Raw genomic sequence first — 24,570 nt, 5'->3', positions numbered from 1 at the left:
CTTTTTTTTTAATTTATTTACTTTAATTAGAGGCTAATTATTTTACAATATTGCAGTAGTTTTTGCCATAAATTGACATGAATCAGCCATGCGTGTACATGTGTTCCCCTTCCTGAGCCCCCCTCCCACATCCCCATCCCATCCCTCAGGATCATCCCAGTGCACCAGCCCTGAGTACCCTGTCTCATGCATCAAACCTGGACTGGTGATCTATTTCACATATGATAATATACATGTTTCAATGTTATTCTCTCAAATCATCCCACCCTTGCCTTCTCCTACAGAGTCCAAAAGTCTGTTTTTTACATCTGTGTCTCTTTTGCTATCTCGCATATAGAGTCATCGTTACAATCTTTCTAGATTCCATATATATGCATTAATATACTGTATTGGTGTTTTTCTTTCTGACTTACTTCACTCTGTATGATAGGCTCCAGTTTCATCCACCTCATTAAAACTGAATCAAATTCATTCTTTTAAATAGGTGAGTAATATTCCATTGTGTATATGTGCGACAGCTTTCTTATCCATTCATCTGCCAATGGACATCTAGGTTGCTTCCATGTCCTAGCTATTGTAAACAGTGTTGCAATGAACATTGGGGTACATGTGTCTCTTTCAGTTCTGGTTTCCTCAGTGTGTATGCCCAGCAATGGGATTGCTGGGTCGTATGGAAGAAACACAAGCTGGACTCTAGATTGCCAGGAGAAATATCAATAACCTCAGGTATGCAGATGACACCACCCTTATGGCAGAAAGTGAACAGGAACTAAAAAGTCTCTTGATGAAAGTAAAAGTGGAGAGTGAAAAAGTTGGCTTAAAGCTCAACACTCAGAAAACAAAGATCATGGCTTCCGGTCCCATCACTTCATGGGAAATAGATGGGGAAAGAGTGGAAACAGTGTCAGACTTTCTTTTTTGGGGCTCCAAAATCACTGCAGATGGTGACTGCAGCCATGAAAGTAAAAGACACTTGCTCCTTGGAAGAAAAGTTATGACCAACCTAGATAGCATATTGAAAAGCAGAGACATTACTTTGCCGACTAAGGTCCGTCTAGGCAAGGCTATGGTTTTTCCTGTGGTCATGTATGGATGTGAGAGTTGGACTGTGAAGAAGGCTGAGCACCGAAGAATTGATGCTTTTGAACTGTGGTGTTGGAGAAGACTCTTGAGAGTCCCTTGGACTTCAAGGAGATCCAACCAGTCCATTCTGAAGGAGATCAGTTCTGGGTGTTCTTTGGAAGGAATGATGCTAAAGCTGAGACTCCAGTACTTTGGCCAACTCATGCGAAGAGTTGACTCATTGGAAAAGACTCTGATGCTGGGAGGGATTGGGGGCAGGAGGAGAAGGGGATGACAGAGGATGAGATGGCTGGATGGCATCACTGACTTGATGGACATGAGTCTGAGTGAACTCTGAGAGTTGGTGATGGACAGGGAGACCTGGCGTGCTGCGATTCATGGGGTCGCAAAGAGTCGGACACGACTGAGCAACTGAACTGAACTGAACTGATGGCAATTCTATTTCCAGTTTTTAAAGGAATCTCCTCACTGTTCTCCATAGTGGCTGTACTAGTTTGCATTCCCTCCAGCAGTGTAAGAAGGTTCCCTTTTCTCCACACACTCTCCCAGCTGGGTTTCTTTTAAATATTACCCATCTAATACCAATTGTTAGCAGGGTGAAGATCAAATGAAAATAGATGTTAAATTATTGCAATTATTTCTATCAAGCCACTCTCATAGCATTTCTAATCATATTTATCTTCTACTCCCAGGCTTGGACTGTAACAGAAAACACAGTAAGTGATTTCAATCCTTAAACTTCATCATTGAAGAAATATAGTAAAAATACACTATGATGTTTGCATTTCTACCTCTTTGTTAATCACAGAAAATTTTTATTAGAAATATACTAGAAGTACCTGAGAAATAAAGAAGGAGGAGAAAAAAGCAGAAAATTGTAGCTGCCACTTAAAATAATTTCAGTTTTCCTACCCGGGTGCTGTAATAGTCTTTTTGTTCAGGGATCTGGTTTTTTCGAGAAATGAACTGAGCTTCTGCAAAACTGCATTCATTTCTGTGACCGAGGCCATGTTTTCCTTCCCTCAGTGGGAGACCTGGCCTCAGTGACAACAAGTACTAAACCACTATGTAAGGCTTCAAATTTTCAAGGCAGTCTCCAGCATCTAAAGTAATTTAATTCTCACCACACCCTGGGGAGATAACAAAGCAGATAACTTCCACATTTCCCCTGCACTATATACCATTAGAGATGAGGAAAGAGTGTGCTGGCTCCATCCCCCTGATTTAAACCCTGCTGTTCTCCATGCCCAACCCTCCCTCTCCCCCATGAGGCACTGTCCTGCCTGACCTGCCATCCACAGGCTCTGGACCTCCAGCTTCCAGCTTATTTGTCCAACAGGCATATCAAGGGAAGACAGGAGTGCCCTGTACAGCTGTGATTCCTGCCCACTGGTCCGCCATCCCCAAGGGTGAGGAGCAGTGACTCATTGACTATGGGTCCCCCAGAGGGTAAACTCTTCCAATTTGATCCACCACGTGTTGCTGTCGAGACCTTGACAGAAATGGTCTCCCTGCTGGTTTCTCCTGCTAATGCTGGAGCCTTTCAGGCTCCTCCTAGAATTCTGGCTCCTTGGCGTCATTGGTCGTCTCATCCATTCTCATGGATAAAATCCCCCGATAAGCTTCTGGCCATGCACATAAAGTTTAGACTCCTCTTGGCTCCAGCTTCTGGTATCCACCCATTCACTGACACCTCCATCTGGAAAGAAGTGATTTTATTAACAGGAATAAGCCTGACACTGAAGACTTGCTGTCCTCCCACCACAACTCGCTGTCCTCCCACTGCACCATCCAAACCGTGCTCCTAAACAAGGTATTCTTAGCAAATGGAATCAACCAGCTGGTTGGCCAAGGAAAATCCCTAAGAATTTCTCCTTGATCCCTTCTTTATTCTCAGCCCTCGAATCAAGTCTGTCAAGTACTGTACTCAACACCAACAACACACTCGCCATCTGCCCATGCATGGTTTACGATCCGAGCCCAGTCATCCGATGGTGACCTGGACCCTGCAGTGGCATCAACTGTGCTTGACCCCACCTCTCTGCCCTCCCAAGTCAGGCATCTCTCAGAGGTCACCGATCAAAACAGCAGTAACAACACTGGATGAGCTACACCCCTCACCTGCCTGTCTCTCCACCTCATCCTAACCATCACCCTCACCCCTAAGCCAAGGCCACAGCAACCTCTGGTTCGCTGGACAAGCCGAGATCCTTCCCACCTCCCCACGTGTGTGAGCTGTTCTCCTGTGGACATCTCGCACACTGTTTGTGCAGGACGGGTCCTCCTCTCCCTTTCTCACTGCTGGAGGAAGTCTTCCCTCCCCTCACTTACCACTAACCCAGCATCGCCCACTGCTAGAATTTCCCCTGGTCTGGGAAGCTCTGTGGAATGAGGCTGAGTCTGCTCTGGGTTCTGTTTTATTCATCATGGCAAGGGACAGTCTACAGTAGTTTAATGAAGACAAGCAATAGTTTGCTGTATGAAAAGTCTGTTCATGGTGACGACAAGCGTAAAGTGGTCTTGCTGGTGGGAACCTTTCTCTAGACTCTGAAGTTGTCTTGAGAGCCACTCAGTTCCAATTATTCTCTTAACACAACAAGCAATATTCCAGGTGATGTTTTTACTGATGACTCCTGTCACCACTCCCTATGTTCACAAATGGCCTCAAGAATTTACATGGCTATTAATAAAGATCTGCACTTTCCAATGACAGTTACTGCCACTTCCTGCTCATGTGACCGTGATCATTGGATTCTCTCTCTGCCTGGATGTGGCCAGCAGTGAAACCGGCCAATTATACCTGCCATTAAAGTTTGGGAGAATCCATCTAGATGGTGTATTTAAAGCCTGGATATAGCAAGCATTCAGTTAATTACACTTATTATTTTTATGTTATTTATTATTGTTATTTTATTTCTTGCTCCACTGATTATTTTATTTCTCATTTCACTAGTAAAATATCACATAATAGTAGGATGAACTAGATATCAGCAACCTAATTTCTAGTCTTACTTTGACCACTAATTAGCTGTGTAAGATGGCAATTAAGACATCTTTCTTGGTCTGTTTCACTATCCTCGAAAATGAAAGTGTCTGAGTAGATAAACTCAATGTGACCTGATAACCCTAAGATTATAAGGCTTTTATGAGTAATCAAAGAGGAAAAAAGAGTTTTGGCATTGTTTGGACAGCAGATTTACCTCATTTAATGTTAACAAAAAGTATGATGTGAGCTTCTCACGGCTGCAGAAATGCAGATTTTCAAAACAATGACAATATTTTCTGGAACCCCAGGAGAGATTCACTTGTCACTGAGCTCTGAGCAATGAATGAAGCCTGGGAAGCATTTGGTAAGACCCACACTTGGCAGACAGTGAGGGTGAAAATTGACAGATTTTCTCCATGCCAAATCAAAACCAACTGTCCAGACATTTACCACATGACCAAGTTTATCATTGGAGAAAGCAAAATATATCCTTTTCATTAAAAAAAAACACATGCGGAGCTAACCTCTGGGTTTACTTACTCTCCTGATAAAGACGATGTGTCAGTGATGGTGATGGTTTTGCCAGTGCGCTAAAGTTTTCCAGGTGCTTCACGCATTTTTTTTTTCAGTTGGTAAGTCATGTCTGATTCTTTGTGACCTCATGGACTGTAGGCTGCCAGGTTCCTTTGTCCATAGCATTTTCCTGGCAGGATTATTGTAATGGGTTGCCATTTCCTTCTCCAGGGAATCTTCCCCAATTCAGGATCAAACCCACATCTCCTGCCTTGGCAGGAGGATTCTTTATTGCTGAGCCACTAGGGAAGTCCCTCATCTCAAATTTATAGAGGCCTTGGATGGGTATCATCAAAAGCATCATTTCTAATTTATTGATGAAGAAATTGAGTGTCGGGCTTCCCTGATGGCTCAGTGGTAAAGAATCTGCCAGCCAACGCAGGAGACACAGGTTGGATCCCTGATCCAGGAAGATCTCACATGACACAAGGCAACTAAGCCTTGTGAGCTACAACCTGAGCCTGTGCTCTAGAGCCTGGGAGCCACAACCACTAAGCCCTTGTGCTCTGCCAATAAGAGAAGCCACCGCAGTCAGAAGCCCGTGCACCGCAGCTAGAGAGTAGCCCCCATAGCAACAAAGACCCAGTCCAGTTCACTTCAGTTCAGTCGCTCAGTTGTGTCTGACTCTTTGCGACCCCATGAATCGCAGCACGCCAGGCCTCCCTGTCCATCACCAACTCCAGGAGTTCAGCACAACCAAATATAAAAAAATAAATAAATAATTTTTAAAAGAGAAGAAGAAACTGAGTATCACAAGGACCAAATAATTGCAAAAGGGCATTCCTAGATTAAGGAGTAACACAACAAATTTTTGGTCAAAACTTAAAAAAAAAATCACTATATTGTTGTTATTTCTTGGTTTAATTGTTTATATGGGCTATTAAGTTTTTTTAATGAAATAATGAATTAGCTTATTTTTTCCAGTAATCATTTTAGGATTCTAAGAAGCCTTTGCATAATGCTCAAAATACTTTAAAGAGATAAAATAGATATTTGGGGAATTATTTCTTCGTGTAATTTTGTAAATATGGAATAAGATCAAATATCCCATTGCCAGTTATTTCTGTTTTTTTCATGTTCTATGAAGCATTTTAAAGGCAAATGTTGTGATCATATTTCATACATTGAAATACAAAGAGACAAAAGTAGCATAAATATTTATGCCAATTCTAGTTAAGGTATAAATCCAAGCATTACATAGTTATATTCATATTTAGAATGACTTCTAAAGAACTTTTTAAGATACATATTAAGAATATAAGGATGTACTAGAAAATATCAAACACTTGCTAATATTGTACCTTTTTGTATCAATATCCCTAGTTTTTCATTTCAGAGAACATATGAACTATGGTGCTTATAAAAGGATAAGACTCACAAAGCCTCCACAGGACAGAACTTGCATAAATGTTCAGTTCATTTATGTCATTTCAAATTCTAGACGTCTTATTATTATTATGACTTTTTTTACTTCCAAGTGTGGGGACACCGAGGAAGGGCCCTGCTCTGGGGACACAGTAGTTCTGAGCCACATCCAAGCCCAGCCTCCCCTCCAGTCCTGTTTGTGCCTGTAATGCTCACTGAGGATAATTTATAGCTGTACTGAGGACAGGCTTTTAACCTCCTGTAAATCCTGGAAAATCCCATGGACAGAGGAGCCTGGTAGGCTACAGGCCATGGGGTCACAAAGAGTTGGACACGACTGAGCAACTTCACTTTCACTTTAATCTTGTGCAGCAATCAAGGAATACTTAATTTTAGTAAATGTGTTAAACATGTATCTTGAGTATTATGCGTTTGTGTGTTTAGTCACTCATTCATGTCCAACCCTTTGAACTGTAGCCCGCCAGGCTCCTCTGTCCATAGGATTCTCCAGACAAGAATACTGGAGTGGGTTGCCATGCCCTTCTCCAGGGGATCTTCCCAACCCAAGGATCAAACCCAAATCTTTTGCATCTCCTGCATTAGCAGACAGGTTCTTTACCACTAGTGCCACCTGGGAAACCAACATATTGAAGATGTTAATATAAAAAGTGAAAATATGAAAGAGACATGTGTACCCCAATGTTCATCGCAGCACTGTTTATAATAGCCAGGACATGGAAGCAACCTAGATGTCCATCAGCAGATGAATGGATAAGAAAGCAGTGGTACATATACACAATGAAGTATTACTCAGCCATTAAAAAGAATACATTTGAATCCGTTCTAATGAGGTGAATGAAACTGGAGCCGAGTATACAGAGCGAAGTAAGCCAGAAAGAAAAACACCAATACAGTATACTAACACATATATATGGAATTTAGAAAGATGATAACGATAACCCTGTATGTGAGATAGCAAAAGAGACACAGATGTATAGAACAGTCTTTTGGACTCTGTGGGAGAAGGAGAGGGTGGGATGATTCGGGAGAATGGCATTGAAACATGTATACTATCATATAAGAAACGAATCGCCAGTCTAGGTTTGATGCAGGATACAGGATGCTTGGGGCTGGTGCACTGGGATGACCCAGAGAGATGGTATGGGGAGGGAGGTGGGAGGGGGGGTTCAGGATTGGGAACACGTGTACACGTGTGGTGGATTCATGTTGATGTATGGCAAAACCAATACAGTATTGTAAAGTAAAATTTTAAAAAGTGAAAATATGAACATTTATGGGCATGTTCATTTTAAGTAAAGATTTTAAAATGTATGCAATTCATACAAAATTTGAATTCAACTAAAGGTTACATCTCTTAAGAATTGTCTAACACAGATATAAGGTTCATCATTCCAAGGTTTAGATCCTGTCCAGACTAAAGGAGGCACTGTGTCAAGGAACAGCAGATTTTCATAAAACTGGGCTGACTCAGATTACATTTGAAGGCCTAGTCTGACTACAGAAAGGCACTGTGAGACTTTATTTACTAGTAAGCCTCTCTTTCCCCTTTTTCACTAAGAAATATTCTCTTTTTTATTTCATGAATAAATAAAAAGAAACCCTGAAATCTCTTCCTCTGGAATTCTATAAAGTAAAAGCTACCACCACCACTTTAAAGTGAGTATTTTTTAAACTCTTTATAAAATAATTTCCCAGAACCCAAGTAAAATTCAGAAAGGACTGAAGTTCTTAGGATATATATATATATATATATATATATATATATATATACACACACATATATATATACATATATATATATATATATTCCACAACCACACACACCTCCCAGAGTTTTCAAGATTTTATTCAAAGATTCCTATGGAAGCCTAAACTGGTCAGACATATATTGATTTATCTTATCTATAAAATTATTTTAAATATTTTGTCTAGTGGTGGTAGCAGATTTTAATGTGATTGTGAGTATGAAATAATGGTGACTGCAGTATTCAGCAGCTGGAATTCATCTGGAAAATTAAAAGATTCTGATGGTAACTGGGAGGAACAGTAGTGTTGTTGGAAAAGGGAAATCTTAAGGGGAGTATGAAGTTTTCTTTCAAATTGATGTATTTATGGTCTGGATGGTGAGCCAGAGAGAAGCCATGGGAATAATGCAAAGACAGCAGCTTTGGACTCAATTAGACTAGATGAGCCTGCTGGCCTTTCTCCTTACTGTCACCAGGGTGGGACATTTAATCTTTCTGATTTTCAGCTACTATATCTGCAGTGAAAGGGGAAGCTTATAATGACCCACTTTCATGCAGAGATCAGATTTAAAAGGGATGATCTTTTGAATTATTGTTGAGGAAGTACTTGGCCTCCTGCTCCACTCACATTGGGCTGGACGGGGCTATTTGCTGGGAGTGGACGCTCGTGATCCAGTGCCACGGAGGCCATGAGTGAGTCTGTGTCCTTGCCAGCCTGGCATGCTCCACTCGTCAGTATGAGAACAGGACCCAGAAGGCACAGCACACATGTGCAACAAGACCTACCCTTACCTGAGTCCGGAGCAAGGCTGAGCCCAGCACAGTGAGTTGGACATGGGTCACCTGCAGACTCAGGGATGTGAGCTAAACGCTTGCTGGGGTCAGGTCATGTGTCACTATCTCCCCAGTGAGCATTACTGAGGGAAGAGCCGATTAACAAGACCACTGAAATAGCTGAAATGGATGCTCAAACATTTGGAGCAGTCCTGTAACAGAATATGGTGGCTCAGAGGTTAAAGCGTCTGCCTGGAATGCGGGAGACCTGGGTTCGATCCCTGGGTCGAGAAAATCCCCTGGAGAAGGAAATGGCAACCCACTTCAGTATTCTTGCCTGGAGAATCCCATGGACGGAGGAGCCTGGTGGGCTACAGTCCATGGGTAGCAAAGAGTCAGACACGACTGAGCAACTTCACTTTCACTTTCACTTATAACAGAATACATACCCCTGAAAATAAAACTTCTCTATTGTCTCCAGGTGCCCAACAGAGCATAGGGGTGACGCTGACCTGCCAGGGCCTCCTCAGAAGGGTCGTCCAGTCAGATGTGAGTCCTTAACCACAGATCCTATCAACCTATCTACCCAGGAATGTGTGTGCATTTCAGCACCAAAGTAACTTGGCAAAACTCTGACACTGCTCTGATCATTGTAAGTCCAAAGACAAAAGACGAACTGAATGGATGGTATCTTAAGCTGAACACTAAATACATAATTATTAAATATATATTCAGAATATTCATCACACCACGAGAGCAAATTTCATGTCAATTAATGTTTTATTGGGGAACTTTGTGACAAACACAGTAATAAACAGTAGTGAATATTCAGATTAAAGAATTATGAACATATATTATGAAACTGACACAAATGTCTTTTCTCCAATTACTTCTTCCTAACATAGGGTCTACTGATTATAGAATAACGAGTCTAAATTCCATTAATCCTTAAAACAGAATTCTAGACTCACAGCCCACAGAGAACTCTGCAAAGTCAAACCTGATACGCTGTTTAACCATTTGAGGAGATATTCTTTCCCCAGTGAAGTAGTTGTGAAATGTAATGTGTGTCAGAAATGGGACCCTGAAAAGATCTGGCACTAGGTTAAATCAGACAAGAATCTGGAGATGCATGAACTGTGGATAGAGTGATTGCTGAAATAATTTGGGAGGGGACATTTAGAAAGATCACTTTTTAAATTACTAAACAGTAAACACAAAAATTATAATACATAAATTTTAGGCCATTAATAATTTCTTAACTCTACATTTACATTATAACTTTTTGATATGCTTCAGAGACCTTGTGAAATTAAATTTTCCTGCTTTAATTTTTTAAAACTTTGTAAAAATATTAATAATAAATGCATTAGCTAAATTAATATGATAACAAAAACTAAGCAGTTAAACTTATGTGATTGCTTTAAAAATATTTATGGAAATAAAATTCAAATGTGCTACACTGAGTGAAGCAAAAGTTTGTCTAGGGAAAAAACTAATTTTAATAGGAAAATATAGCATACAACGTAATTTGGAAAGAAACATAGAGATATTTTCATCCAAATAAGACATAGTTAATGTGGGGTTCACAGTGACATTTGAAAAACATGGGTTATGGGGTGACAGAGGCAAGGATTATAATTCTACAAGTTGGACAGAATAGTGTCACTCAAACACATAGCAACGTTGGCTCAAGCCTTCTGAGGTGGCAAGGGGGTGGGATGGGGACGCTCCCACATTCACACCTTTTACCCTGAGTGATGGTCTATAATTCCTAGCTCTAGAAGGTAATCTTGTTCTTCAGTTTTACCACTTCAGGAAAAGCAGTAATAATAGTTCCTGGAATGCAGAGGAACATGGGGTGAAGAGCTGCCTTAGAAAGATAGATGTTCACTCAGATATACGCCACCAAGGGGCATTTTATTGCTGAATTCCATCTAGGTAATGTTCTAGACTCTAAATGCCCAGGGTGGTCCCAACAGTGCATTAAACATTGGTCCATCAAAGGTCCCTGGTTTAGCCAATTCAAGTTCATTAAAATATGTGTATCAGTCCAAGATCACTGCCTCAGGAGGCTCCCTCCTGACATGTCAGATCAGGACGGTCTGGGGAGGCAGCCTGCATCTCTCCCGTACGGCCCTCATGCAGCAGGTCCTCTCAGTAGCTGCCGTCTCCCCAAACAGGCCCTGTGCTCTGAATTTCCTCCGAAACCCAACGCACTTGGCAGGCTAGGAGAACTGGGGGTGGATGGGGGCACAGGAAACAGCCAGAGAATAAGTTGTCAGTCTGTGTGTTTTAAAAGCTTATTGACTGACAGCTTAAAAGAGTCATTTCATGACTTGTTACCTATGGTTACTGAGCCAACTCAAAAGGCAAATGGCAGAAATTAGATGTACAGAAAATAAAATGCGGTACATTGCATTTTATTAAATGAAAATTTACTGCATCTCTACTAAGTGGTCAGTGGCAAAGGGCTCTTAAAAGGCTGTGATTAGATGAATACCAAGGTCATTTTCATTCAATTAAACTACTCATTAGCATCTGCCTATAAACAGACAATTTACAGATGGGATCTTAATGACTGAAAAATTTGAAAAGATTCTAGAATTTACTAGTAATAATAGAAATACAAATTTAAATATCAACTTATTAATTTTCACCCAACAGAAGAGCAAAATTAAAGACTGGCATATGCCAAAGGATGTTCAGAATGTACAAAATTGGAAGTCCTCACACACAAGTGAAGAGAGGAAAAATTCAAACAAAAATAGTCTGACAGTACGTAATGTAATTGAAAATGTGCAAACCTTCTGACCCAGCAAACCCGTAAGTCAATAGGAGACATAGACAGAGGCTCTACCCCATGACTGCCCACAGAATCAGATTGGTCACTGGAAGCAATCTGGGTGTGATGTAGCAGTTCACTGTAGTCCACTGGCAGACAGTTCACTAGTAGGTGAACAGGTTAATGCACTTGTTCACTAGTACATAGGCAGCTGTAATACAGTAGTCCACTAGTAGACGGGCATGTTAACGCAGTAGTTCACTAGTAGGAATGCTATGTAGCACTTGAAGTGTAAAGTGTTCATTGCTGTTATGTCCAACTCTTGGTGACCCCATGAACAGCAGCCCACCAGGTTCCACTGTTTATGGAATTTTCCAGGCAAGAATACTGGAGTAGGTTGCCATTTCCTCCTCCAGGGGATATTCCTGACCCGGGGATCAAACCTGAGTCTCCTGCATTACAGGTGGATTCTTTACCATTAGGAGTACTGAACTTTACAAGGACATAAACAACATAATGGAATCTTTGCATACACTGGAGAAAGTGATTCATAAAGAGAAGAGGATTATAGCATAAATTTAAAACACACACAAAATGTCACCTATTTTATAGGGCTATTCCCATCTTTAAAAACTCTTTGACCTGTATTCTTCATCACTTCTGGCCACAGGAGGTGGACCTGCATAGACTATATCTCTCTTCCTCTAGTTTCTGCTTGAAGGGGCCAGCAAGAAATGAGGGGCTGGGGAAAAGTGTCTGGGGTGTTTGTTTTCAAGTCTCTGCCAGTCGAGTCCTTGAGGTGGCAAAATGCCTTCTAAAGAAAGCAGGTCATGGCAGGTGGCTCTTTCATATGGTCCCTTCTCTGGGGCCAAGTGGGATCCCTGCCCTCAGTCCTTTACCCCTTTGGGCACCTCAGGAGGATGCTCAACGTGCCTGCTGTTTCCCCAAGTCCCACCCACACTTTGTAAATAACCCATTTATTAAACTCCCTTCAAATTACCTATCAATGATCACAGCTTCTGGCTGAGTCACTGACTGATAGCAAGTAGTATAATTAATTAAAGTCCTGCCATGAGATCCAAGAAAATAATGGGAGGAAGGGAGAAAGGGACGGAGGAGCCCTCTAGATGTGAAGTCTGGCCAGATGGTGCAAATATAATGTGAATCATGACAATGAATCAGGTTTGCATCCTGAGAATCTGATCTAATGAACATGCATCCTGTTTCTTCATCCATAAAATGAAGATTACAGTTGCTACCTGACTTCCAGTTTCCCTACACAGGTTAACTGAGCTATGGCCTGCAGAGTGTTCAACATGTGCTGAGCTGATCCCATGGTACTGGATCACACCCTGGGGAAGGACCACACACGGGACTAAAGACAGGTGGGCAGCTTGTGAACCGCTTGGCAAATCTGGCTGAGGAGTCACTCTGTAAGCAGCAGTGCAGGTAGTAAGCAAGGGCATGGGAACAGTGGGGTTTCTGGTTGAGAAAATCAACCTGAAAGTCCTATGTATTTGGAAGGAGTCTGGGGGCCAGTGAGGGGGGCGCAGGTACAGCCGTGGAGGAGAGAAACAGATTCAAATATCAATACAAACAAGAGTGTAAGACCAGTGATTTGCACAGACGTGGACTTAGAGCCTGTCATACAGAATGAAGTAAGCCAGAAAGAGAAGAGCAAATATCAGATATTAACACATACATGTGGAATCTAGAACACCAGTATGGACATAAGTTTGAGCAAACTCTGGGAGATAATGGAGGACAGAGGAGCCTGGTGTGCTGCAGTCCATGGGGTCACAAAGAGTCGGGCATAACTTAGCAACTGAACAACAATAAAGACACAGACATAAATAACAAACATATGGACACCAAGGATATAAAGTGGTGTGGGATGAATTGGGACATTTGAATTGACACATATACACACTACTGATGGTGTGTATAAAATAGGTAACTAATGAGAACCTGCTGTATAGCACAGGCAACTCTACGCAGTGCTCTGATTAATGGTCTATATGGGGACAGAGTGAAAAAAAAGAGTGGATGTATGTGTATGTATAAAGTTGATTCACTTTGCTGTACACATGAAACAAACACAACGTTGAGAATCAGCTATACTTCAATTTTTTTAAAAAATATGGATCCTTGGCAGGATATGAAAGGAAGCAGAGAAACAGGCTGTGGACTTGGAAGGAGGATGAGAAACAGAGAATCCAGAAAGAAGAGGGGAGGTGATACAAAAGAGGGAGGGGGAAAGATGACCGTGTCGCCAAGAGCAGAACAACTCTAAAGAGAAATGGGAAATCCAGGTCTAACCATGTCCCTGCATTTGGTGGCTAGTTTCATAAACGCTTTTAGCCAGGGCTTCTCAAGTCTTCTATTTGTTGAAAAAGCCCCATCCCTCTTCCTACACTTTCCATCTTCTGGACGTAGCTCCCTGGACCCCAGGGATGATGTTTAATGAACCTTTCATTCCCATATTTCCTGAAAGATGGATTCCTCAGCCAGCACTCTCCAGCCGGAATGTAATACAAGCCACATCGATCATCTCAAATTTCCTGAGTCACCTTTCCAAAGTACAAAGAATAGATGAAATTAATTGTAACAGCCTTTGTGAGGATGACTGACATACAACAAGCTGCATGTATTTAATATCACCACAATCAAGATACTCAAAAATTCACTTCAACCAACTGGCAATTTATATTTAAATTACTAAACATGAATGATACTTCTACAATTCTCTAAAATTGCAGGTTGCATAATAATTCTTCTAAGAATATTAAGTTCACTGTAAAATTAATTCATACTAATGAATAGCCAAAGTAGCTTTGATGCTTTCAGCAACCTGAATTTTTCAAGGCAAAAAATTAAGAAAGCCACATATAAAAATAAAGGAAACCTTCTTTTTGCTTAAATCAATTTTTAAATTTATTTTAAATAAGTATCAATTTGGTTGACATGATTTTGGCCAACCCTGCTAATGGCCCTTACCCTTGCATGAAGCATTTCAATTACATTCATTAGATTGCTCTGACCTCAAGAGTCTTGCATTTCAGAAACAACATCAGCCACTGCCAACTTAGTTCATACACTCCATTCTGATTAGGATACTATTCAGTGTTTAGAGACATTTTTAATTTCAACTCTAATTGGTTTTCATTGGGTTCCTTTTCATATTATCAATTAGTTCCTTAAAATTGTGAGTGCCTAAGTTCATTGTTATCCATATCCATTGAAAAATCAGGGGAACTGAAGCAGGGTATTTAAAAACCTGAGATGGTACAACCATGTCTCATGGTCCAGTAGGAAAAATGAATGGAAAATTGAGATGAGGACATAAACTGTAAAGACCAGAAACGAGGGCGCCTGCCAGGCTCTGGCGCACTGCAGTATTGGGTTTTATGTTGGCAGAGGTGTGGGGATGCAAGCTTGAGTCCACTGGGCCAGAGCTGCGGGTGGACAACAAAGAATCCTGACAGGTGCACCACAGAGAGGCCACAGTGATTGCATCCAAGCTGGGTGCTCCTTGGTTCAATGCCTCGGCCTGTCTCCAGCAGACTAGGAACACAGGACCAGCACGCCTTCAGACAGATCCACCTCCTCTACTGTGACGATTCCTTCTTGGCCGAGCTTCCCCTCGTCATGGGCACGCACTCTTCCAGTCACTCAACATCTCCACTTGCACATCTCTACCTGCCCATGCCCAACGCCAAGAAAGGAATTATGACTTCAAGTGCCTTTAGTAAGGGAAATGATATGGAGGAGTCCCTGAGGGAATGCTTCTAGTTCCTCATTTTATCAGGATGCTCTCCAGACATTTCATTTCAGAAGATGACATTCAAATACCCCAGAGTACTGTTTCTCTCTCATACATACACATACAGACAGACACATGCATGTATACATGTGATACAGATACACACTTGCATGCGAACATATGTGTGTGCACACATGTAGAGACACACATGTGTATACATGTGTGCACAGATGTGTGTGTACACACATATGTACCTGGACACATATACAGACGTGTATGTGAACACACATACCTGTACACTTGCACGTGTGCATATGTGTATAGGCACACCTGCACATGTACACATGCCTGCAGCACATATGTACAGACACATGTGCACATGCATGAGCACATACACATGTACGGGCATGCACATATACAGGCATGTGTGTGCATTTATGTGCACATGCATGTGCACTTATACATGCATGTCACATATAGACGTGAGTGCTTGACCGTGTGTGTACTGCACGTGCATATACATGTACACATACATGCAGGTGCGTGCATATACATGCACATGTGCACACACACAGGTACACACACTCTTTCGTTCCAGAGACGAGATTAGGATTTAGCAAACCTGGAGTAGGGTCTAGAATCTGTACTTTCAAAAGTCTCAGAACTCTTTGGCCAGTTTTATTAACCACAAATCTAGACTAATTTTTGCTTCCCTCAACCTTTACAGCACTGGACTGGTCCTAAATGGGGAACATCTCTTCATATGCTTATTTGACAATTGTATATCACCCTTGGTGATATCTCTGTTTAGATCTTTGGGCCATTTTTTTAATTGAGTTGATCATTTTGTTAATTGTTGAGCTTTAAGAGTTCTTCACATATTTTGGATCAGAGTCCTTTATCAGATATGTCTTTTGAAAATAAGTCTTCCCAATCTGCAACTTGCCTTCACAGTCTCTTGATGTTGTCTTTCACAGAGGAGAGGTCTTCAGTTTTAGAGAAGTCCAACTTCTCGATTATTTTGCCTAATGGATTGTGCCTTTGGTCACGTATCTAGAAAGTCAGCACCATACTTACGATTACCTGGATTTTCTCCTATGTTGTCCTGTAGGAGTTTTATAGTTTTGTGTTTTACATTTAGGTCTACAATCCATTCTGTGTTAACAAAATGAAGTAAACATGACATTAACTAAAATCTCTTCTTTAAAAATGAATAATTATGTGGGACCATTAATGAATGGTTTAAGATTCTGCATTGTCTTAGCACCTATTACATATCAGAAACCAGTGCTCACAAAGCAAAAGTAATGAGTACAAAGCTGTCATCAATTATCAGTGGAAAGCCAGACTTTTAAACAGTATTACTTGTTTCAAATCCTTTGCTTACTGCCTGCCTTCGAGATACTATTAACATATCCTATTAGGAGTTCAAATGAACTTATATAGATATATTCAGCTTACATATTACTACATAACAAATTACTTCTATGTGAATGTTCGTAACATCCATAGAAGCCCCAAATCGGAAACAACCCGAATACTCTTCACATAGTACATGGCCAAAAAGCTGGTGCAAGTGCACCATGAAATACTACTCAGAAATTAAAAGAGATAAATACCTAACTTGAGCAGCGACCTGGGTAGATCTCACTGGAGTAGGGAGTGGTCACAGTGTTAAGGGTTAGATGAGGAATTTCTATTGCAGACATTAAAAAGAACTATGTCTTGATTGCGATGGTAGTGATGCAAATCAACATACAAGGTATATTATATAGAACTACACACACACAAATGAGTTCAGATGAACATGGATGAACGAGCTACGGCTGTTGGTGTTCCCCACATACTCATCACTAGCTGCTCCTCTACCTTATCCACAGACCAGCTAATACAACATATTCTTGGAACAGAAGATCTTACTGTGGAGGTGACTGCCAATGACACCATGAGGTTTTATCCCTAGACCATTGATGATAAACAGTATTCAGCAGATATCAATCTGCGTGTGGGGCCACACAAATTTTTCATCACCACAGAGACTGCAGTCTGTCCAAGCATTTATGGTTTACTTCAACAGCACACAAAAATCTGGTCTTGATAGTGTTTCCTCCTGGCTTCCATTGGCAGAATAGTGGTTACCCGAGGTGATGATCTTGGTTTGCAACAGAGTGCCTGAAAATGGTGTAAATCGACCGAAAGTTCAAGTGGTCAAACACGGCTTTGAATTGGTAGAACTTAGTCTGGAAAAGTTGCCTGAGGAGGATGAGTTCCAAGAACTACAGGAGTAAAGCAAATTGTTCAAGCCTTGAATGCCAATGGCTGGTAGTGGTGAAGAATGAGAGGAACCAGGGCTTTAGCATTCTAAGCTCTTTGGCTGGAGCAAATCATTGCACTGCATCAGCAGAAACCTGCCACTCAGAGCAGTCCCATCTGCCAGCAGCAGAGAGGACTGAAACACTCTTGGATCATCAAGGTGGTCCATCTAACATAAGACTGAAGGCAGGAGGAGATGGGGGTGGTCGAGGATGAGACAGTTAGATGGCATCACCAACTCGATGGACATGAGTTTGAGCAAGCTCCAGGAGTTGGTGATGGACAGGGAAGCCTGGTGAGCTCCAGTTCATGAGATGGCAAAGAGTCAGACATGACTGAGCAACTGAACAACAAAGGAATTCCCTATGTAGGCCATTGATACTGATCACATCCTGAGATTTCTGCACTAGTATTACTATGGAGAAACTTTTATTTCTTAGAGTTTGTTACCTGAGATGGTAGGCGGGAAAGCATGCAAATGCGAGGCAGCAGATGCCTCAGTGCCTGTCACTTGCAGGGCTGGAGGGGTCAGCTCCAGGGGAACTGATCACCGAAGGGAGACTTTCCAGAGGAAGAGTGGGAAATACAGCAAATGAAACCCTTAGTTTTGCTTTTCTAGGCACTCCGTGGTGCACGTCGTGAGTCTTCACTCTGCCATGGCTCTCAACTGGCTCAGGGCACACAGGCTGAGAACTGCTGCTGGCCTGGTGTGGGTATGGACCCCATAGACCGCCTATGGAAACACGGCTCAGACCCATCTGTGCAACACTGTCTAAGCACTGAAGAACCTGTGACAGAAGGAATGGAATATTCCAGTTTCCAGAGGGAATATTTCAGTGAGTGGAACATTCAGGAAGAAACTCTCCAGGGAACACTGCAGGCTATCTTCTTTAATATCTTTTTTTTTCTTTTTTTTTAAACTATCCTGAAGGTCTTTGAGACTGTAGTTTAGCTGCATCCCCCAGGCTGAACACTGGCCATTTACAGGGAATGTTAGGGAAATCAGCTCTGGGGTTGCAAAATGAAAGGTGGAATATGTTTTTCTTAAAACACGAAAGGTTTCAGAAAATACATTAGGTCATGTGGTTAGGGAAAACAGACTAGAAAAAGCTGTGAAGTTGATCTTGTGGGTTTAACAAAGCCAGGTGATTAAAAGCTGATTCATTTATTAAAAAAAAATGAGCTGTAAATAAGATTTATAATCTGTTTGACAGTACTGTGGCAATATCAATATTTGGTCGAGGTGCAGTACTATAATGATCTAAGATCTTACCCCTGGGGGAAGCTGGGGGAAGACTTCACAAGAACTATCTCTGCCATTTCCTTTGTGTCTGTAATTATTTAAAAAATAAACAAGAAGTTTAAAAGGTGGTTATTCAAATACAGCATCGCTATGCTAGCAGCGTCTCCAATGGACATTCAGTCTCACCTGCTTGAGACTGTAAGACTTACATCTTTCCTAGCTTCTCATCATCCTGGGTTGCTCATTTACTCTGAAGGATAGTTCAGGGAGGAGCCATAAACAGTATTTGATCTTCCTTTACCATCCTCGGAGCATCATCACTGATTAAACCATAATTTATGGTTCTATGTTGATTCAGCCATGAGCCAAATTTGAACCTTTTTGCAAATTTCCAGAATGTTCTGAGGTTCAGCTTCCTAAGCTGCTGATCGGTGACTATATCTCCAGCTCTGTCTTCCAGGGACTTCATGACTTCAGATACCCTTGCTTTGCCTCATTAGACTCTGGCCTCCTTGAGGTCAGAGATGACACTTGATCCTTAAAAGGAATCTACCCTGTATCATTCTGCATGCAAATACTTGGGTATACAGGAACTGGTGAGTTATGAGCTGTATATGCATCTACTCATCAGTATTCTGAGCACTTGACATTGAAATTTAGATTTTGGCAATGCCAACCAAACAAGCTTTGAGCACAGATTATTTCTAACAAAGTATTATTTTCTACAAAGTGCATTCAACTTCCTTTATGAAAGACTCAAATATTTTAAATGATCAGAATACTGTATCTTCAATATAAATATTGTTCTATAATTCCAAATATTGCAGAAATTTAAGAAGCTCTCAGATTTTTCACTTTATCAGTTAGTTATAAATGAAAACATTTACTGGTTTATCAGGGCTAGTTGATATACTCCTCCCATTCATTAAAATTCAACCCACCTTGAACTTTCCTTCAAAATATCCTAGAAAATGACAAAACCACTGGTATTACATAAACATATATTGCCTTAACAACCCAATAAACAGATCTAATAATGTTCTATCATGTCCTGATTCAGTATCATTCTGCTAAGCATTTATTGCTAATTCACTTTATAACAGGCTTTATTAAAAGTCATTAAAACCTGCAGCTGCATCCCTAATTATTTCCTAAATATAAAGACTGCTTTTATAAATGATCTTCTTGTTCAAAACACTGCCATACAGCTCACAAACTCTTTGTTGGGAGCCAGAGAGCTTTTATTCTTTACGAAAAGAGATGCTGAGTAATTCATCAGATGCCAAACACTTTTTTTTTTTTTTTGGTCACATTTCGGCTTTGTTCCAAGTGGTCAACTTCAATGTTCATTAAGAATAGGTATATTGATAACATAGTCTCAGATTCATGCCCAGGACTTCTACCCACTGGTGTGTCATCCAGTCTCTTAATGTGTATCTTTGATAAGCCTGAAAAAGCTCAGTGATTTGGCAAAGCTAAGCATATTGAAGTGTAGCTCGCATGCAAATAATCTGGAGACACACGTGGAAGGAAGAGAGTGTGTTTCATTTGGAGTTTGGTTAATTCTGCTCAGGAGAAAATAGCCTAGTGGGGTGAATTATATGCTTGTAAAAATAATGTAAATGATTTCTGTTGCTGTTATTCAGATGCTCAGTTGTGTCCAACTCTTTGCAACCCCATGGACTGTAACTTAGCAGGTTCCTCTATCCATGGAATTCTCTAGGCAAGAATACTGGAGTGGGTACCCATTTCCTTCTCCAGGGGATCTTCCCAACCCAGGGAATGAACCCAGGTCTCCCACACTGGGAGGCAAGTTCTTTACCATCTGAGCCTCCTGGGAAGCCCAAATTATTTCTAGCCTCCATTTAACTGATTATTTTATGATTTACTGCTTTTATACATAACCAAAAACAGAAAACTTCAGAAAAATTAAGTATGGATATGATTTAAAGAAATTTCATTTTCACTGGAAAAAAAGACACACTGAATTCTATGTAAGAGAATTGCTTATTTCTCAAAACTGTTTTATACATTCATAAGCATGGCCAATGTATCAACACCCATCAATACTGTTGACAGTTGCCTGAAAAATGTAGGCAACTGTGATTTAGTGGGTAGGACAGTATGTAATTTGTATGCATATACTGCCCAGAATATGACCTAGAGGTACAAGGACAAAGGTTTCCAAAGGATATTTCAGGTGGAACAGTGACAGAACATGAGTAAACAGCCAAGTAGAATCACTGCAACTAATAAGAAACACCAGAAATGTTCTCACCACAGAGCTGTGTTGACCGTTCATCTGCACTGAGGTCATTGAATTTTATAACTGGCAGAAAGTAATTACTCCATTAGTCAAAAAGGCAAGGACAAAAATAGCCATGGTCACTACATTAATACTACAGTAGTTGTTGCGTTCAGTCACTAAGTCATTTCCGACTCTGAGACACCATGAACTGCAGCACGCCAGGCTTCCCTGTCCTTCACTATCTCCCAGAGTATGCTCAAGCTTCTGTCCATTGTGTCGGTGATGCTATCTAACCATCTCATCCTCTGTCTCCCTTTTCTCCTCCTGCCCTAAATCTTTCCCAGCAACAAGGTCTTTTCCTTGTTGGCTCTTTGTATCAGGTAGCCAAAGCATTGGAGCTTCAGCAGCAGTCCTTCCAATGAATATTCAGGGTTGATTTCCTTTAGGATTGACTGGTTTGATCTCTTTGCTGCCCAAGGGACTCTCAAGAATCTTCTCTAGCACCGCGGTTCGAAAGCATCAATTCTTCCATGCTCAGCTTTCCTAATGGTCCAACTCTCACATCCATACATGACTACTGGAAAGGCCACAGTTTTGACTATATAGATCTTTGTCAGCAAAATGATGTCTCTGCTTTTTAATACGCTGTCTAGGTTTGTCGTACCTTTCCTTCCAAGGAGCAAGCATCTTTTAATTTCACAGCTGCAGAGTAGCTGATTACTTCACAAAGAACACGTCTTTACAAATCTATAATCAGATAATTTCTTGTAGCCATGAGTGGCTGACTTACCAATGGTTGCCAAGTATACAGACAATGGCACAGAGATCCCACACAGATAGCAGTTGACAGCATAGCTGCATTTCTCAAGGGAGGGGTACCCCTTCGCATTGCTCTGCTCCCCTGTCCATATCTCCTAACCTCTGTGGGCCAGCCTTGCACAGACTCACTGATTCAACCCCCATGTTGATGCAAATGTGACTCCTTGAGTCAAAGTAGCTCCCGTGGATGTACCAAACCACTGACTGCATCAGTGATGAGGGGATACCCCCCACAGTTTGGTGGCACATCCTCTCCTGCACGTTACTGAAGGCCTTTTAGGGTTCTGCAAGGTAACTGGCTAAAGGCACACTGTTGGCTTAGAAAACTTAATTGCCCACCAGAAACTAGATAATGTATTCCTTTTATACCAAGATACAGTCAGGAAGTTATCTGGAGAATCTGAGAGGCTGGAGAAAGGAATTTGAAAATCAGACAAAAACAAATTTCTGTTTGCCTGGCCTGGCTTGAAAATTCTAGTCATTCCCATGGAAGTTATTCAGCTCATGAGAGAGAAAAAGCGCTAAGGACACTTAGATTGATCTGAAGAACACTGCACTTATTTTTACCCTCAGAAATTTCTTTTAGCAAAATATGGAAGTTTTACATAAGATCTAATATCAATGAGATATAAAAATTATATAATGAAAAGACATTTTATTATTATTGAAGATCAATTGCAGCCTTTCAAGTAAAATCAACAACAGGTTACATATCACCAGTGGAAGAAAGTTAATCTTCCAGTGACAAAAATGAGTAATTATTTGAATGTTTGATATATTTTACATGATCACTTTAAATGAATATATAATTTATTGGAAAAAATAAGATTTTAAATAGGTCTCTTCCCAACTATTATCTGTGTTTCTTTTAGATTTATTATGTAAGATATGATATTTTGGGCTTCCTTGGTGGCTCAGACAGTAAAGAATTGGCCTGCAATTCGGGAGACCTGGGTTCAATCTCTGGCTCAGGAAGATCCCCTGGAGAAGGGAATGGCAACCCACTCCAGTATTCTTGCCTGCAGAATCCCATGGACAGAGGAGTCTGGCAGACACGACTGAGCAACTTTCACTTTCGCATTTTCTTTCATTTTCTCAAACTGGTAATATATCTTCAGGTTGCCCTGGTGGCTTACACGATGGAGAATATGCCTGCAATGCTGGATACCCAGGTTTGATCCCTGGGTGAGGAAGATTTCCTGGAGAAGGGAATGGCAACCCCCTCCATTCTTGCCTGGAGAATTCCATAGACAGAGGAGCTTGGTGAGCTATAGTCCACAGGGTCACAAAAAATTGGACAAGACTGAGAGACTAAAGCTATATTTCCACAGCTTCAGCAATCATTTCCATTTTGCCAGCTCTGAGCTGGACATGTCAGGTTGTACCTGCTTCTGAAACCAAAGGTTCCTCCCCACCATGTGGTCCTTGCACCTGTTCCCCACTCAGCAGACACGTCCCAAGTCAGGTCTTACACCTTTCCTTCCAAAAATGGGTGTTTTATGCCCAAGTGCATTTGTATTTATCCAGCCCATGGCAGGTACCAAGCACATGACCTAGCTTGATTCATTTCCGATGTGCCAGTCCATCACCCATCACCTTACCATCCAGTCTCAACTGACTCACTGCTCACCTTCACCTCAGGAGGTCAAATTCTCATCACCTCAAACCTGAATCGCTGCAGCAGAATCAACCCTGGTCCTTTCTGACTCACCAACGCTTCTAAAATATGTCATTCAACATACGAGTACAACATCCACAAACCCTCCTATTTGTACAAGATTGTGGAAGTGAAAGTGTTAGTTGCTCAGTCATGTCTGACTCTTTTCAAACCCAAGAACTGTAGCCTGCCAGGCTTCCCTGTCTGGGATTTTTTCAGGCAAGAATACTAGAGTGGGTAGCCATTCCCTCCTCCACTGAATAAGATTAAGATCAAGATAATCTGCAAGACCTTTCAAATCCTTGAGAATCTAAACCCTTCCAGTTCCTTAGACAGTAAAAGCAAAAGTTAGTAAAATACAATCACTTGTTTGCTTATAATCAAAATTCGAAGTAAGTGAAGCATGTAATCAATGGGACAAAAGATATTTCTTCTTTCCAAACCACCTACAAAGTATGGAAAATATGAAATATTGACACAAATCTTAATTTTGACTCAATGTATGGACACTCATTTATGGACTCATTACAGACCTCACTGTCTCACTTGCAAAACAGGAATCAGAATCTTTGCCTCAGTCCTGCTGTGAGATTCATAGGTAAGATGCCCTCAGTTCAGTTCAGTTCAGTCGCTCAGTCGTGTCCCACTCTTTGAGATCATATCAATCGAAGCACGCCAGGCCACCCTGTCCATCACCATCTCCCAGATTCACTCAGACTCACATCCATCGAGTCAGTGTTGCCATCGAGCCATCTCATCCTCTGTCGTCCCCGTCTCCTCCTGCCCCCAACCCCTCCCAGCATCAGAGTCTTTTCCAATGAGTCAACTCTTCGCTTGAGGTGGCCAAAGTACTGGAGTTTCAGCTTTCACATCATTCCTTCCAAAGAAAACCGAGGGCTGATCTCCTTCAGAATGGACTGGTTGGATCTCCTTGCAGTCCAAGGGACTCTCAAGAGTCTTCTCCAACACCACAGTTCAAAAGCATCAATTCTTCGGCCCTCAACTTTCTTCACAGTCCAATTCTCACATGCATACATGACCACTGGAAAAACCATAGCCTTGACTAGATGGACCTTTGTTGGCAAAGTAATGTCTCTGCTTTTCAATATGCTATCTAGGTAAGATGCCCTAGCCTTTTACAAAACTGCTGAAGCCACAGAAGTGCTGAGTCTCACTGAGGATGGGAACTCAAGGA

General features: G+C 41.3%; 1 protein-coding gene and 1 pseudogene across 3 annotated transcripts in view; one reads left to right on the top strand and one right to left on the bottom strand.

Moving 5' to 3' along the window:
- SNTG1 (syntrophin gamma 1) overlaps positions 1-24,570 on the bottom strand; it is a 403,770-nt gene that overhangs the window by 371,407 nt on the left and 7,793 nt on the right. The gene's annotated exons all lie outside the window — the stretch shown is intronic.
- On the top strand, positions 16,903-17,624 carry LOC138445847 (alpha- and gamma-adaptin-binding protein p34 pseudogene; annotated as a pseudogene).

The sequence above is a fragment of the Ovis canadensis genome, chromosome 9 (genome assembly GCF_042477335.2).
Source record: "Ovis canadensis isolate MfBH-ARS-UI-01 breed Bighorn chromosome 9, ARS-UI_OviCan_v2, whole genome shotgun sequence".
NCBI lineage: Eukaryota > Metazoa > Chordata > Mammalia > Artiodactyla > Bovidae > Ovis > Ovis canadensis.
This window is presented reverse-complemented; position numbering and strand designations above follow the sequence as displayed.